At 35.2% G+C, this 16,546-nt stretch overlaps 1 protein-coding gene across 13 annotated transcripts in view; it reads right to left on the bottom strand.

Annotated features, from left to right (window-relative positions):
• The window catches only part of rarga (retinoic acid receptor gamma a), a 174,832-nt gene that overhangs the window by 126,258 nt on the left and 32,028 nt on the right, over positions 1–16,546 (bottom strand). Inside the window, exon 1 of one of the 13 annotated variants that reach the window (XM_087305076.1) lies at positions 5,641–5,830. The exons of 11 other annotated variants lie outside the window; for them this stretch is intronic. The gene's annotated coding sequence lies outside the window, so the exon portion shown is untranslated. Of the gene's footprint in view, positions 1–5,640; positions 5,831–16,546 lie in introns of those variants that run through there. One more of the 13 variants, XM_087305067.1, reaches the window with a different exon arrangement.

The following is a 16,546-nucleotide window of genomic DNA, read 5'->3' as shown; positions in this document are numbered from 1 at the left end:
TGAACACCATAATATTGGATTCCCCTGACATGGACATGGAACCCCCCCCCCCCACCCACCCATTTAAAAGTAAACTATTAAATGGTCAGTAATATGTTTCATTATTATTATTTACAAAAGAAAAACAAAATTAGTATACATAAGCAGCAAATGAAATAGCAAACAGTTTAGCTTATTAAAATTAATAGCTATTATGAAGAAATAGAATTAAGCCATCAAATCTGATTAGCTGTTTCTTCTTACACATTCTGCTTATAGAGCAACTAATGAATGATTTATTTAGATTTGTTTTCGTTTGATTATATTAAAACTGCACACATCTAACGCTATAATGAAAGCATTTGATTGCTTACCTAAATTTTTAAGCTCATTTAGGACGAAATTAGCTGTGTTTGAAAAAATATACACCAAGATCGACATCTTTAGATATTATTATTATTAATTATGCGTATATCTATTTAAACACGCATGCAAAACCCAGACTTTTGCTCCGCTTCAAATCGCGAGTACAGAATCCGTTTAGGAAAGAGCGTCTATTTATCACTATGGAGTGCGTCAGCTAACAGTCATGTACCGCTACATGACTGTTTTGAGGATTGCATATGAAGGGGAGACGGCACCTGTAATGAAAATAAGGGAATCTTGCTGTTTTTATATTTATTTTAAAGTGTTTTCATGTCTAAACAAAGTGAAAGCACAGAACTGACTCATATTTAAGAACAAGGGGCGGCCCCTGGTGGTTCGGCGTTATGGGTTGCGTATAGAGAGGCTCGGCTCTTTAATGTTTATTTGCCACCCTTCAGAGAAAGACTGAAAATACGGGAGAAATAAGGGAAAATACCTTTACGGGATGATAGCGGGATAAACTGTAAAATACGGGAGAATCCCGGGAAAAACGGGAGGGTTGGCAGGTATGTTCTATATTCAATATAACTCTATATAAATAAATAATAATAAATAAAACTAACACCTTGTTCTTTCTACAAATACTATCATTTTTAAACCTTTTATTTATTTAATTCTGTCAAAAAAGCTTTAGGGCGACACGTTCACTCAGTGGTTAGCACTATTACCTCAAAAGAAGAAGGTCGCTGGTTTGTCACAGCTGGGTCTATTCCTTCATAAAGTGCACCCAATCAATCCCACAATGCACAGTAATAACAAGTGTACAACCCATGTACACTCTATAGCCCCTTTCACACAGATAAAAATAAATTGTAAAAAGGCTGATATCCACTTTCCCAAAATTCCCTGAATGACACTTCAATTTTAATTGAATGCTTTTTGTTGATGTTACTATGATTCTAATTTTCTCTTTGGTTATGTAAATTAGAGTTTTATGTTAATTCTAAGTTTGAATATTAATTTGATTTTAATAAATATTGTTTATTGGATTTTTATATTAATGTTTATTTCTTTTAAATGTTATGTTTGTCAAAATGATGGTGTGTTGTAGTTGTGTGAATGACACTGAGCGTCTTCTATATATTAGTATGTTTTTCTGCTTGGGAATGTTGTTTGTGATGAGCATTGGGTCATCATATGACTTTCTCATTCCCACATGCTTATGGTGGTGTTTTGTAACAAATGTAAAATGTGCAGAAAGCAGTACTTCAAAACATTGATGTATAACACAAATTAATAAAAGAAATATGGAATTTCAATGCGACACAGTGGTTCAGTGGTGGCTTCAGAGTTTGCATGTTCTCCCCGTGTTTGTGTAGGTTTCCTTCAGGTGTTCCAGTTTCCCCCACAGTCCAAAAACATGCGGTATAAGTGAATTGAATAAACTAAATTAGCTGTGGTGAATGAGTGTGTATGGGTGTTTTCCAGTACTGGGTTGCAGCTGGAAGGGCATTCGCAGTGTAAAACATATGCTGGATAAGTTGGTGGTTAATCCGCTGTGGCGACTCCTGATAAATAAAGGGACTAAGCCCAAGAAAAATGAATGAATGAATATGGTAGTTTACTGTAAAATTGAACATGCTTTTGATGGTTTCTACGTATGTTTTACGGTAAAATTTTAACAACCACAGCCGACAGTTTTAACAGTAATTCTTCTGGAATTTTTCTTGAGGGTATAGGGACGATTTCGGATACAGCCTACAATTGTGACTGGCTTTGCATGATGTTGAGTCATTCTAAAGTGACTGAAACCCTCCTAAAGTCATAGCAAGAGAAGCGGTTCGTTTTATCTTTACAGTGTCACTAACTCATGCACGTCCTTCAAAAAGGTCCACAAATGATAGTCCACAGATAACAAATGAATGAGAATACAAATTGATGCAGAGAATCTTGATGGGCAAACAATTCAACACTGTATTGAATTGGTCACCAGTTCAGCCCTGAACTGATTCAAGATTTGTATCTCCACATACAGTGTCAGTACGTTAAAGAGAATATGAACTGAAAACCATGCAGACACCATATAGCTCTCAAACTAAGAATAGACAAATCTTTGCTAATGAACATGTTGTGTGGACCGAGAATTAGTCTAAACTTTTCAATTCAATTCATCTGTATTTCTATAGCACTTTTACAATGTAGATTTTGTCAAATCAGCTTAACATTGAAGTTCTAGTGAATTGAAACTGTGTCAGTCCAGTTTTCAGAGTGAAGTTTGGTTTAGTTCAGTTCACTGTGGTTTAATATTCACTGCTGAAAGTCAAGACACTGAAGAGCAAATTTATTAATGCGCAGCTCCACAAGTCCCAAACCAAGCAAGCCAAACTTCACTTAAAGCGTTGGTTCACAGTGTTTAACAGATGCAAAGCAATGTGTGCTCATGCTTCATTTGTAGAAAATCATGTTATTTTTTCACATATCTTACTTTTATTATATACAGCTAACATGAAAACGACTGTCATATTGCCTAGTTCCTCCATAAGACCGCCCTCAAGAGGTTCTGATTGGTCAGCTAACATAATGTGCTGGGATTTGCGAATCGGCTCCATGTCAGCAGGAAAAGCGTCACGTGCCTTCAAGCACGCACTTTTGCACTGTGTAAATGCTGTGCACCCAGTCAGAGTAGAGAATAGAGAGACACTGCAGAGCTGGTGAAGAGTGTGTGTGTTTACAGCGGTTTGACTGATAAATATGAATTTGTAGCTAAATTGTAAGCGGTGCCAAACAGCATTTTTCCCATTGTTTACATCCTTGTCTACGTACTTGCTACAACATACTGTTAATGCTGGAAACTGTGCATGTAACTGATCAATTTTAACAAATAAATACACAGGTTGTGGCTCACAATCCACAACTTCGTCGGTTGGAGGAGTTTTTAGCTGAATCTAGCACTGAACTGAGAGAGATTCTGGAAGTTCTCCCTTGTCAAATGCTAGCTATATAAAAATATATTAATATAATTCTCTGGAACATAAAATAAACTGTAAGCACTTCTGTCTTTGTGTTGTGTCCTTTGGAACCCCAAAATACAGAAACAGAACAAGCTCTGTGGAAATAGCAGCGTTTAGACGCCATTTCAGCATTCTCTGCTATAACATTACAGCGCCACTGGCCATGCCCCTTCACTGCGTGGGGGAGTGTGCACATGGTAAATGAACGTAACCTGATGCATTTGTGATCTCACTAACCTGGATTTATTTTTTGTAGTTCCCAAACTTCGTTCCCTGTAGGCTTTGCTAAGCTAACTCTGAAAAAGCCAATGTCTCCCTTTGCATTGAACTTTGAGCGCAATACATATAGAGATGTTATTTATGCGCACACAGCAACATTACACGTCAACTAAAGTTTCAAATATGATATCGTAGTGGACCACCTCTTTAGGGGATAAAAGTTTAAAATATTTGGGTTCGGTGGGAAACATTGTGTTTGTTGTCCAAATCTGTACAAGACACATGTCAGTTTGGATAAAAGTATCTGTCAATTAATTAAATGTACATTTCAATTCAATTCATGTTTATTTCTATAGCGCTCTTACAATCTAGACTGTGTAAAAGCAGCTCTCATAGAAGTTCTAGTAAATTGAAACTGCTTCAGTCCAGTTTTCAGAGTTGAAGTTCAGTTTAATTCAGTGGTTTAATTTTCACTGCTGAAAGTCCAAACACTCAAGAGCAAATCCACTGATGCGCAGCTGTACAAGTCCCAACCAAGCAAGCCAGTGGCGACAGTGGTGAGGAACAAACTTCACTAATTGTAAATGTAAAATACATGTAGAATTTTTTTACATTCATATCTAAAAGACTCATTGAGGTATGCATGAATGAGCATTCATCAAATAAGTGAACATAACAATAAAATATTAGTCAAACTCTAACCAGATGAGATCATGTGCTGTTTCAAAGAGTGCAAACAGACACTTAGCTGGAGCTCTGTCAAGAGTCATCAAAACAAAGTACAAAAACTGAACCGCATGGCTATTTTCAAGCTGTCAATGTTGTTGCTTTGGGATAAATTGTACATTTTTGAAACACCTTCAGTAAATGACTAAATTGCTGTGGTTGTTGACAATACGTCATATAGGTCCCAGCAAGGCGGATGCAATGCGCATTCATCAACAATCGAGAAGTAAATTACTATTTGGACACAGCATCTCTGTCATTCATTCCAATTCTCCCTCTCTTTCACCCTTAATGGCTTCTTCTTCACAACAGCTGCATTTGTCACTCTTTGCTATGACATCATAACTCATCTTAAAGGCCTCTGACATCATTTTTTATTCCCACTGGATTTTTCTCTGTGTTAATTGTCACAAGAGCAAATAAATAAACAAACAGCATTTCCACTAAGAACTGCATTTACTTGTGCCAAGGACTATAGTAGGCTTGGATGGAAAATGAAAGGGGGGAAATGAAAAGGGGAGGGGAGGAGTGAGTGTGTATGTGTGTGTGAGAGAGAGAGAAAGAAAGAGAGAGAGCCTGGTGGCCACGGCAGGTTTTAATCAGGAACAAGATGCCTGTAATGAGATCACTATTTCCTTGCATGCAGATTGATGTCATGTGAAGTTTTGTGCTGCAATGAGACATGCGGAGAGAGCGCGAGGCGGGCATGTGCACGCGCACACAAACAACAACGCACATTTACTCCAAGCACGCACACGTAAAAAGACACATACATACGCACACGGAAAGCATCCGTTTTCAGTTTCAAAGTCAAACGGGTACGGCCAATAAAGGGCCTCATTCATTCAGTCTGGCAAAATGTACACATTCACATTTAGCCACCATCTGACATGTAGAAATAACATACACGGGGAAAAGAAACACAGAGGCTTTTTAGAAATAGTCATAAGGGATAAAAAGGCACAGGCTGCGGTGTATATTTTGCATTAACGTCCATGTAAATGTATAAGCCACATGTCATATTTAATCTGCGGCTCGCGTGTGTGCGCATGCTTGAACTTATTTTTGTATGTTTGTGTGCACGAGGCGAGCTCTGGAGGTCCAAACAAACTTGTCGGAAAAACCTAACAGAGTGCCAATAAGCGCATGCAAATGAGCGCGCTGCCTACCCACCGACATATGTGTCCAATGAAAGGTGAATGGCCCTCCTGTCTATACTTTCCTCACAATCAGCCATGATGTCACCATGAACCCTCTCTGAACCGACCTCTGTCAAAAAACATTTCGCTCTCTCCCTCTCCTTCGCTTCTCATTTTCCACCTTTCCCTATTGCACTCACCAGGCTGCCTCCCTCCAGTCCGAATTCTTTTGGTGAAACCACATTTTTTCTTTCTTCTTTTCATTCGCTTCTTTCCCTTCATGCCCCCCTTCAACTCTCTCTCTCTCTCTCTCCCTTTCGTTTTCTGATCCAGGCGCATTCTGTCCCGGGCTCTCTCGCTCTAATTGAATCAACACAAGCGAAGCCCACTGCCAAAAGTACCAGGATGTTCTGATTAAGATGGACTCTGTTTTAAAGGTGGCCTTTTCCGAACCTCTTCGTGACGCGGAGGGGTATAAAGCAAGAGTGGAAGAATAAAGTTTATGGCTAAAAAAACAGAGACATTGGGAAAGGAAGTCGCTAAAAGACGGGAGAGAGAGTGAGGAGAAATAAAGGAAGGAGCTGGAGAGGGGCTGGAGGGGGCAGCGGGAGAAGCTGCCTGATCCACATATGGAAGCAATTCTGTAATTGCGGCAAAACTTTGTGCTCGGGAGGAAAGGTCCCCTTCTCCATACTTTCCCCTTAGCAAATAAAACTGCCATTGTACGCTGAAAAAGAAAATACTTTGAAACAATGTTGACTTGGATATTCCAAGTAAATTTCAGAGCCAATTAATTAATGAAGCAATGACAAACAACCCTCTGAATTAAACGTGATATTTTTAAGTAGAAAGTTATTGGATTCAACAGGCCTGTTTACACTTGGGACTTTAACAATAGTAATATAAAGTTACATCCATCATTCTAAATTTAAAGCAAAAACACATATAACTATTGGACAAAGTAATATATTTTCTGGATAATTCACAACAATGAGAACCCATTTTGCTTTAAAGCATCAGATGACAAATGTAGCACTTCACCTTTTATGCTTAAGCAAGGTATATGCATACAGTGCGCTTTAAAATGACATAATTAGCTGTATGAGCAAGCTTTACAGACATTTGTTATATCTAAAGCCCAAAGTATAATTTACCTTGCATGCATGCACAAAGAGTCAGCATGCAGTGAGTGTGATGGACATTTTGTCATCTGAAGAAAATACACATTTATTGTACGGAAACACTTAGGTTTTGTAACTAGGCAAAATGCACATTTAAGTTTTTGTAATGAATAATTTATCTACAAAGCCTTTTAAATAATGCACATTTGGTTTCAGCACTACTTAGTTTGTCCACAAGGTGTCAATGCTGAACAGAGCAAAAAAAGAATGGTAGTAGATGGAACAAAAACGACAACAAACTACTGAAGACAGTAAATACAATGAAAACCAGTGCCAGTGGATGGATGTTACTGAAATGGTGACTTTTGTTCTTTTAGATAGTAATATATAAACAAATGTACTAATATGGTACAATGAGGTAAAAATATTTGTAAAAATGTAACGTTAAAATGACAAGTATTGTATCTTAATTTCAGATTATTTCTTGAGTGAAACGGGATTAAATAACATCCACAATTCAGTTTTAAACTAAACATCTTTATCAATTAAAACCAGAGTTTGGTGGAATGCGTTTCACAATAAGGCCTTACTGTATTACATTTTTGAGGAACACAGTTACGTAACAAATTACATTTTAAATGTGTGAAATTTGATTACAATTACTACAGTCAATCATTACTTACATGACAAATGTATTCTTTTAAATAACGTGTTCCCCTGCAACGGCAGTTAATAAGCATGTGCTTTAAAATAGCTAAAGAACGCGAGCTGAAATAGGTGTTGACCAGAGTGGCTGCTACTTCAAGTGGAAATACAGACATTACTTTGATTTCACAGAGCATAATAACAAAAATATTGCTGTGAAATGCAGTCTCTGAAGAACTTTCCACTGCTTTTAACTTGACCAGCAACTTGTTCAAGCACTTGAACACCAGGACATTAGCACAAAAAAAAAAAAGTTTACAGGGGTGGCCACCCCTGTGTAAATTCTGGCCACCCCTTTGACCACCCCAATATGACTTTGCAGTTGATATTACCAATTTAAATGTACTTATGAAAATTCACAATATTTCAATAAATAAATAAATAGCAGCCACTAAATTATTGTGGATTGATTGGTGCCACTGACATAGTTGATTCACTGCCCCTCCCCCTACCCGATCATTGTTGACAGCAGGCACATACCTTCAATAGACAGCATTCATTCATTCATTTTCTTGTCGGCTTAGTCCCTTTATTAATACGGGGTCGCCACAGCGCAATGAACCGCCAACCTATCCAGCAAGTTTTTACGCAGCGGATGCCCTTCCAGCCACAACCCATCTCTGGGAAACATCTACACACATATTCACACACACAGTCATACACTACGGACAATTTAGCCTACCCAATTCACCTGTACTGCATGTCTTTGGACTGTGGGGGAAACCGGAGCACCCGGAGGAAACCCATGCGAAGGCAGGGAGAAAGTGCAAACTCCACACAGAAACGCCAATTGAGCTGAGGTGAGGCGACAGCACTACCTACCGCGCCACTGCCTCGCCCAATAGACAGCAATGGCAATTTATTATTTAAGGTACATTAATAGATAAAGCTGTATTAATATTATCTTGGCTATAGATAATATGGATAAAAATGATATTAATAGGGTCTGTATAGTGAGTGTGTGTGTATAGTAATGCCCTTTGTTCAGTTTTTCACTAGTTTTTTAATTAATTAATTAATTTTCATAAATTTTAGACATGGCATATACTGTATGCTGTACACACACACACACACACACACATATATATATATATATATATATATATATATATATATATATATATATATATATATATATATATATGAAAAGTGTTTTTAAAATAAATATAGATTTTTATTTTGTTTGCACATGTACTTGCTAAATTATTTCAAGGAATAATTTGCAATATTTCAAGAGTAATTAATTAAATTAATTAACACACTTTATTTACCAAAAAAAAAAAAAAAAAAAAATATATATATATATATATATATATATATATATATATATATATATATATATATATATATATATATATATATATAACATTACACTAAATTCATTATTTTTTGTGTGCCCTCTCAAAATTTGGTGTGGCCTCTTCTAGTCACCCTTAAGAAAATTTTCTGGGGGCGCAGATGAGTTTGCGCACACATATTCGGAGCGCATATTGCGTGCTAGCATTTGCCAGGCACACCAGTTGAAATCCTTGAGTCATGTTACAAGAACTGAGCGATCAGCTTCATGCTTTGTATGGAATAAACAGTAGAGTAGACTAATTACCTCAAACAAACACAGAACACCCAAACAAACACTGAAGTGCTTTTAAATGTCAATTGTTACATGTATCCAGTTTTCTTTTGGAATAAGTGAATGATGAGAGAATTTTAAGAATTGGGCACTTTTTTTTCAAGATTTAAGTACTTGGCACTCTAAGTATTTTGAATATGTCAAGCTGCTGTGATCAACCCATTGTAATGTTTCTCAGTGAATATTAAATCACTGAAAGAGCAGCAGTTTATTTTGTATTTTATAGGTATATTTTATATGTTTCAAAAAGATACTTCAAAGTAAAGTAATTAGTAATCTGATTACTTTTTACATTAAGTAATTAGTAATGTAATCAGATTACAATTTTTCAGCAGTAGTTAGTAAATTGTAATCTATTACATTTTTAAAAGTAACTTACATTTGTTGAACGCCTTTATTAACACAAACTATCAGATAGAATTTACTTTACAAGACTGTTCCACTGTGCACGTATGCTAACATAAAAAAATTAAGTATACTTTGGGCTTTAGACAGAACATAACTGTGCATTAGTGTTGACACAATTTATATTTCTCTATTTACTTTGAAAAGCTTGATTTGAAAATTATATTTTAGATTAATGGACAAACTGAGTATTCATAAAAGCAATCAAAGCACCAGAAGACTGTTAGCAAACTAGAAACACTTTTAAAGAAAAAAAAAATTCCCACATAGATATTTAACAAATAAAAGTAATTAACTATTAAAAAGCAAAACGTTGAAAACAAGTTATGAAAAGTCATAAATCATGTCAGGAAGACCTTCACATTCTGAAAGCGTCAAAAACCTAGCATCTAAACTTTCCACAATACATCCTCTTCATGCTATAGTGTCCTTTGCATAACATGGAGCTTGGTATAAACTTGTTAAATTGCTCATCAGCCTCAGAGAATCTGGCATGACTTCACATACAGAGATCTTTCAATAAAAGAGCGAAAGAGTTTGAGCAGGTAAGTGTTGGTGGGCAGGAGAGAGCAACTGAAGATGACAGACACTGATGGCTGTCTGCTTAGCCCGAGGCACAAGGTGTTTCTACTGTGTGCGTGTTGGCAGCAGCCCCTGTTCGGTTCCCAAACACTGCCGCTCTCCCTATGTAATTATCGCCGTGCCCTGCCATAACATGTTCCTCTGTGCGCGAGTCGCCCACAGTCATGGGTTCATAGATGTGGAACAGAGCTCCAAATTTAACACAGCCAATTAACCCTGGCAACTGTCAAAACAGCACAGAAACAGGGTTTAGGTAAGGCGCCGTGTTCTGTACGAATTATTTCGCACTTGTGAGGCTGTATCATTTCAATCAACATGTCAAGCGAGCAAGCTGTAATCAAGCTTTTTATATGGATTCAGGAAAAAAAGAAAACAAACGCAAGCAATAATATTCATGACTGACTTTGATTGCGTTCTTCTCTAAATCCAAATAATGGCTTTCACTTATATAAAGTCGAGTTGCATATTTTTGATTTCAGATACACATTAGCAGCTGTGTTTTGCGTGATTGGAGAGTGAAGATGTAATATAGGACTGTAGAAAAATAGAAAGGGAGGAGTGTAAATTTGGTCGGTTGGTGTGTCCCATTGCTAAATTTAGATGTGAAGTGAAAGAGTTTAAGAGTTACTTCTTGCTTTAAAGCAACATCTAGTGGTCAAGGTTGGAAGTACAACATAAAACCACAACACAATTCCTCAAACTTTTCCCAGAGATGGGTTATGGCTGGAAGGGCATCCGCTGCGTAAAAACTTGCTGGATAAGTTGGCGGTTCATTCTGCTGTGGCGACCCCAGATTAATAAAGGGACTAAGCCGACAAGAAAATGAATGAATGAATTCCTCAAACGGTGCCTATACAGTGCTTGAGTAGTGAGTTGGACCTTTTTTCTATATTATACTGCTTTAATTCTTCTTTAAGAGTTCACACTTAGCTGATGATTAATAATGAAGCAAAGCCACACAATGGCGCAGTGTGTAGCAAGATTTCTGTGTGGAGTTTGCATGTTCTCCCTGTGTTGGCGTGGGTTTCCTCCGGGTGCTCCGGTTTCCCCACAGTCCAAAGACATGCGGTACAAGTGAACTGAATAAACTAAATTGGCCATTGTGAATTTGTGTGAATGATAGTGTATGGGTGTTTCCCGGTGAAGGGCATCCCAGATTAATAAAGGGTCTAAGCTGAAACGAAAAGGAATGAATGAATGATAAAGCTTGTTTGGCATGCTGTCACAGGAGAGAGCCCTGAGCTTATGAGATCCCTGGGCCCCCTTTCGTTTGCAGGGGAGTTTGAGCTCAGGTAGATCTCGATGAACTCCCCCGACTTATTTCTGGCTAATGACAGATATAGGGATGGCTAAGGAGAGATGTACGGCTTGCCAAGAGTTTGGCTATGGTATCAATTTTGTATGTTCAATTTACTTAGGTTGTGTGTTTTTTGGACTGTGGGAGGAAACCGGAGAACCCATGGGAAACCCACGAGAGCATGGGGAGAGTGCTCTTTACAGAAATGTCGACTGATCATATCCTGTTGACTTAAATAGTAAGATTTCTTAAAATGAATTTACAACTAAAAATAAAAAATATATATTTTTAAATAAATTTGACAGCTGGGCTACTCCATGATTGGGGGTGGTGGATATTTGTTTTCATAATATTATTATTACGTAACACTACATAATAATAATAATAATAATAATAATAATAATAATATATTTTATTGTATATTAAATAATATTTAATCACGTAATAATTTTATTTGTTTGACTCTTATAATACAAAATATGATAGAAAACAATGTTATATATAGGTTATAGGTATAATTTATTCTTCTAGATATTTATTCTTCAAGACAAAGATACTGAGATAAGAAACTCTAGTTATTCATGGTGATTTAGGAATCATCTGACTGGTGAATCAATCACCATCAATAGTTCATAAATATACTTAATTTTGTATAGAATAAACAAGGTGCTGAAAACATTCCTCATAGATCTTCATCCATAATTGGCATGAGAGTGTCATACAGATTTATGAGCTGCTCATCCTTGATATGAATGTCTTGTTCCTCCAGATGATTTATACTAGATTGAGATCTGCTGACTGTGGGAGGTATTTAGGTCTAAACTCACTTGAAAACAGAGATCTGAGCTTGTTGTCTTCATGGAAATATAGCCACCACAGGATGTGCACACGGTCATAAAGAGATTAACATTGCCTACAATACCCAGTAGGCTGTGGCTCTTTGACACAAATTCAGATGATCCATGCTTTCATGGTGCTTATGCTAAATTCTGTCTCTACCCTCCGAATTTTGCAGCTGAACTTGAGAATCATCACGGCAAGCATTTCCCCCCAAACTTCTATTATCCAGTTAAGCCTGTGTTAATTGTAGCTTCGGTTTGCAGCAAGCCATTTTCAGCCACAGAACTGCACTCTCTTGAGATCTCCACTTTTTCGTATCATTCTCTGTAAACCGCGTAGATTGTTGTGCACAAAAGTAGATCAGCAGTTTCTCAAATACTAGCCCAACAATCATGCCATTCCCCATTCTGACAAAACTTCAGAGTTGTAAAGCATATTTCTAAATAAATAAAAATATTATAGTGACAAGCATTAGCAATTTATTTTACCAGAGTGAAATGATTTTTCCTACAGAAACAGGCATTTCCGTCCGTTTACCACTAGATGCCGCTGTTTTCCTGCTCTTTAAACTCGTTTCCAGTTAAATGGATAGTTCACCCAAATATTACAATTCTGTCATTATTTACACACCCTTTATGAGTTTATTTCTTCTGTTGAACGGAAAATAAGATATTTTGAAAACAAATATGAACACCTGAAACCAGTGACTTATAGTATTTGTTTTTTAAAAGTCGTAGGGCCAGACCGAATCTGTTGTAATTTTTTGCTATTTCTGCAGAGAATTTTGTGGAAAATCTGCAGATTTATGCAGAATGTTTTTAGGAGTGTCATAACTAAAAACTTAATATATGAAATAAAAAATAATATTTTTTTTACTTTTATTTAATGTTTAAAATGTAAATCCAATTAGATCCACTTATTTGGTAAACAAAGCAAGTCTTTCATATAATATATCTACTAAAAGACAGAAAATATTACTTTAAAAACTGTATTGTACCCCCTTTCAAAACTTTGAAGAACTCCCTGGCTTTTAGAATAAGTTTATTTATTTAGTTTTATTATTTTTTTCTTCTATGTTAGTTCTATTTCGTACTATTTGGATGTTACCAAACTTTTCATGTCAAATAAAATATTGACTAAACTTATGTCAATGTATTGCCTCACTGTTAACTTTGATATATCTGGAAGGTTTGGTGATTCAAGAGGATATGACCGTTCTGTTTTTTTTTATTGTTTTTTATTATTATTTATTATTAGATAAAATAAATATTCATTTGTTTTTTGCATTAGGATGCTCCTCTTTTCTATATTCCTTCTTTTAGATGTTGCCAGTCCTGTTAAATGACAACACATGGACTAAACAAATATGGTACACTCTGTTTTCTCACTGTCATCTCAAAAACTCTGGAACGATATATAGTTTATTTGTATGGTTTTTCTGAAAAAAAAAACTTAATAATTATAAATTTACATACATTTACACAAGTAAATACATAGACTCATTAATAGGCTAAAAATCTGTGGAAATCTGGGGATTTCTGTGTGCTCTGATTCCGTGTGGGCCTAGTCATAACCATAAATGTCAATGGTTACAGGTTTTTAGCTTTCCTCAAAATATTTGTGTTGAACAGAATATAGAATCTTATTTAGATTTAGAACCACTTGAGAGAGAGTAAATAATGAGTAAATTTCCATTTTTGGGTGAATTATCCTAAAAAGTATCATTAAGCACATATTTTCATTGAAGCAAAGCCAACTACTATGTAAAAGAGTCCACTAGATGTGTGCACTAGATGTCAGGCTAACAGGGTTTATGCACAGCTAGTGTTTTTTACAGCCAATGATACACTTCCAGTGAAAGTTTAATGTGACTATTTAAAATTTTATAAGGTTGCTTTACAGCATCAATGTTATAATGTCATTACAATACATTCAGTTAAATAAACTTAAGCATTCATTTAGTTGTTCAAGCGTAAAACAAGATGAAAAACCGCTGAATCAATAGCGCCGTCAGGATCAGCAGGCGATCGCAGAAACTCCATTGAAAATACTGGAGTAAAATAAACATATTTTTAAGACATGGCAGGGGGAAATGTAATTTAATGCAGTGCTTCTTGTTCAGTCTGAGACCCACTTCATACCCTTTATCGATCAGGCAGTGAAAAATCACTGATTTTAAAGAAATCGTCCCTTAATCTTGCCAATTGTATAATGGAAAGCGGAAGCGCTAAGCTGGCTGGCTGAAATTAAAAGTCTGTGTCCATATACCCCAATACACAAATGTTTTTTTTTCTCTAGCAGGTTTTTATTGTTTGTTTTTCAAAACTTCCTTAAACTGAAATATATATGCTGCTAAAAAAACAATAAAGGGAACACTTAAACAACACAATGTAACTCCAAGGTATATACTTATAGGTATATAAGCTGTAAAATTGTGAAATGTTATTGTACTATAAATTAACTGTTCAAAAGTGGTTTATAATTTAATTTAATCATTTATTCCAGTGATTTTATTGATGAATTTTCAGCTTCATTACCTCAGTCTTCAGTCACATGATCCTTCAGAAATTATTTTATTATAAGTTATTATTTTTATAGTTATTATTATTAATGGTAGAAGTAATAACAGCAATAATGACTGGAGTAATAGTTTCATTTGAAACCATATACAATAATAAACGCCACCTTGATAAAAATAATAATTAAAAAAAAAAAAAAAAGAAGAAGAAAAAAAACCTGACCCCAAACCTTTGACTGGTAGTATAAATAAATATATGATATGATATGATATGATATATATATATATATATATATATATATATATATATATATATATATATATATATATATATATATATATATATATCAGAATTATTAGCCTCCTTGTTTATTTTTTCCCCAATTTCTGTTTACTGTAGAGAGGATTTTTCAACACATTTCTAAACATAATAGTTTTAATAACTCATTTCTAACAAGTGATTTATTTTATCTTTGCCATTATGACAGTAAATAATATTTTACTAGATATTTTTCAAGACACTTTTATGCAGCTTAAAGGGACATTTAAATGCTTAACTAAATAGGTTAACTAGGCAGGTTAGGGTAATTAGACAAGTAAAGATGGTTTGTTCTGTAGACTATCGAAAGAAAATATTGCCTAAAGGGGCTAATAATTTTGATTAATAATGTTTTTTTTTTTTATTAAAAACTGATCTTATTCTAGCCAATATAAAACAGATAAGACTTTCTCCAGAAGAAAAAAATACTATCAGACATACTTTAAAAAAGTTCTTTGCTCTATTAACAGGCCCGGATTAAGAACTCAGGGGCCCCTGGGCACATTGTCTTGTAAGGCCCCCTACCACCCCTATAGTTGAATTTAAAAAATAAGAATAATGTAATAATTTTTAAATAAAATTAATCTATAATTTGTTGCCCACAAATTTAAATAAATGCTATATAGTACATATGTATTTATAGTCTACAAAGATTTAACTTATTTTTCAAAGCATTGAATAAAAATATTAATAAAACTATATATATATATATATATATATATATATATATATATATATATATATATATATATATATATATATATATATATATATATATATATATATATATATATATGTGTGTGTGTGTGTGTATATGGTATTTTAATGTATTGCTTTTACAAACTTATAAAGCATATTATTGCCATGGCATATAACGCACAATGCTTCTCCAATCCAGTTCTATGAATCTGAGTTCTATCAATCTGAGTCTTTCATAATACAAACACTGATTTACTGTGTCTCTCCTTCTCTCCCTGTATTTTCTCCACTCTTCTCGTGAAGAAGACTTGATTATAAACCTAAAAGTATCCGAAATCACAGACACTATACCTCTTCTCTCCCGTCTCTCTCCTCTTCTGGGCCTTTCTCTCTCTCTCTCCCTCTCTCTCTCCTTTTCTGTCTGTCTCTCACACGATGAATCCAGTCCGCGCTGCGCTGCCGTTAGCCTCCTCCGCCTGGTTAATGCTAGCTTCTCATCATTTAAAGTTACCATAATGTCTTCTGTACCCTCATTCTCCTTATCATAGGTCTGTTTAAAGATGGTGTGTATGGAAAATGCCTCAATGAAGATGCCTCCTCTCCTCTTTCTCTCGCGTTTGCTAAATACACTTGTCCACTCATTTTTGATCTATGACAGATATAACGTTATACTACAGTCCGCTCAGTTTAGTGCGGGTTATTACAAAACTGACGTTTCAGCGCTTGACCAAATACAGCATTCTGTTTAGTTAAAGAAAAAAAGGCAGTTTAAATATAATAATAATATTAATGTGCTATCGCGATTTTTTTGCTCAGAGGAAATACAGTTGTCTGAGCAATATAGTTTTTGCAGAGAGGGAGGAACCTGCAATAAGGCTAAACATTATTTAATACCCACGAGACACTTGTGACTTTATATCACATTTACATTATTTTTAAAAAATGTTTTCTTCCTGATAAAAATAAATATATTTCCAATCTGATATGTAA

The sequence above is a fragment of the Danio rerio genome, chromosome 23 (assembly GCF_052040795.2).
Source record: "Danio rerio strain M-AB ecotype USA chromosome 23, GRCz13ab, whole genome shotgun sequence".
In the NCBI taxonomy this organism is placed as follows: Eukaryota; Metazoa; Chordata; class Actinopteri; order Cypriniformes; family Danionidae; genus Danio; species Danio rerio.
The sequence above is the reverse complement of the archived record's forward strand: the minus strand, read 5'-3'. Positions and strand labels throughout refer to the sequence as shown.